This window comes from Propithecus coquereli, unplaced genomic scaffold, assembly GCF_000956105.1.
Source record: "Propithecus coquereli isolate 6110/MARCELLA unplaced genomic scaffold, Pcoq_1.0 Scaffold1, whole genome shotgun sequence".
Lineage (NCBI taxonomy): Eukaryota > Metazoa > Chordata > Mammalia > Primates > Indriidae > Propithecus > Propithecus coquereli.
In genome coordinates this window covers 22,169,360-22,171,235 of record NW_012133857.1, presented here as the reverse complement: position 1 = coordinate 22,171,235, position 1,876 = coordinate 22,169,360, and positions in this window count along the sequence as shown.

Sequence of the window (1,876 nt, the reverse complement as noted above, 5' to 3'; positions counted from 1 at the left end):
CTTAGTCATAATATAAAGCAGCATTTATGGGCCAGGTGTGGTGGCTCATGCCTGTAATCCCAGCAGTTAGGGAGGCTGAGGCAGAAGGATCACTTGAGGCCAGGAATTTGAGACTAGCTTGGGCAACAAGGCAAGACCCCATCTGTGGAAAAAAAAAAAAAAAAAATTAGCTGACTGTGGTGGTGCATGCCTGTGGTCCCAGCTACTCAGGAGGCTGAGGCAGGAAGAGGGCTTGAGCCCAGGGGTTTGAGGCTGTGGTGAGCTATAGTGCCACTGCACTCTCCAGCTTGGGTGACAGAGTGAGATTCTGTGTGTAAGGAAAAAAAAAAATATTTATAGAGATAGAGTTTAGCCAAGACTCTGAATAATCTAGGAACCACTTGTTTTTCATTATGTTATAAAAGGGTGTTTTAAAAAGGATTTCTACCTTCATAATTATACTCATACCCAACATTAGTTCTAACCATGCCAGATATTAAGGGTAAATCTCTTAAATTGGAAAAAAATCTCATAGGTGATCCCAATCTTGTATAGATGACTGAAAATTAAATTACTGTCATCTCCACTTTTTCAGTGTCAGTTCTCAGAGATGGCTGATCTGAGGGTCTGTTTATGATGCATTCACTCATTTTAACAATACTTACTAAGTATCTTTGATATACTAGGCAGTGGTGAAACAGGACACAGTCTTTGCTCACAAGACACACAAGACAAAGTCTTTGCTCTTATGGAGCAACATTCTGATTTGAGCAGGTAGTAAGTAGCCAGCCAAGAAAACGAGCAGCTGGTGGAAAAGGATATGGAAAGGATTGAAATAGAGTGACGTAAGAGAGAGTAACCGGGTAGTAATTTAAACTGGTGCTCACAGACTGCTCCTTCCAGGGAGAGGCATTTGAATTGGAATCTGAATGATAAGGAAAATGCAGTCATGTGAAGATCATGGAGAATTGAATTCTAGGCAGAGAAAATAGCCAGGACAAAGCCCCCAAACCTGGGAAGAAGCTTAGTGTGCTCATGGAAACACAAGAAGGCAAATGTGGTGGTTGTATCGTGTGCAAGGGGAAGGGGGGGCAAAGAGGAGGTTTGGGAGGGAGGGAGGCAGCACTCAGGATGTAGCCTGTGCTGAGGTAAAGACAGAGGCTCTTTCTTGCTTTGGTTTTAAAAGGATTGAGAAAAAATGATTGATCTGGCTTTCTGAGACTCACCTGGCTCCCAGAATGGCCCAGGGAGGGTAGGGTGTTAGATGGAGAATCTGCTGCTGGCAAGCTCAGCCACTCACACAGCACCCCGGAGCTCTGGAGCCCAGCCCTGTGTAACTCCAGGTAGAGTCCTGTGGGGCCTACCTGTGTGGCCACTTCAGGCTGAGATGTCCGTTTCCCCATCCTCTGGGTCCCAACAGAACAAAGACAGTGATCACCCACATGAACACATGCCAAGTAAGCACCCTTAAAAGTTCTTATTTCATCTTGTTGTCAGTTGCATATAAATTTCTTTGCATATTATATGCAATTAAGATGACTTCTTAACAAAGGGTTGGATTGCAGGGAATATATATGTTAGAACAATGTTGCACAAATGGCTGGTAATAAATATTTACCTAAATGAGAATTATGAAGCCTTTTTAGTGACATGTTGTATTACTATTCCTAATGGTCAGTGAAAGTAATAAATGCATATATTATATGATCCTGTGGTTGCGTGTACAAAGGACAAAACATCTGACAGATTCTGCCATGTTGATTTAATTCCCCAAACATTTTGACTCATTAAAGATCGGGTCAAGCCAGTCCTTAGCATCAGACAATTTTTTTTTTTTAAACTTCTGATCAATATTCTATATTATAAAATTTAGCATTTTAACTGCATTTTTATTTCT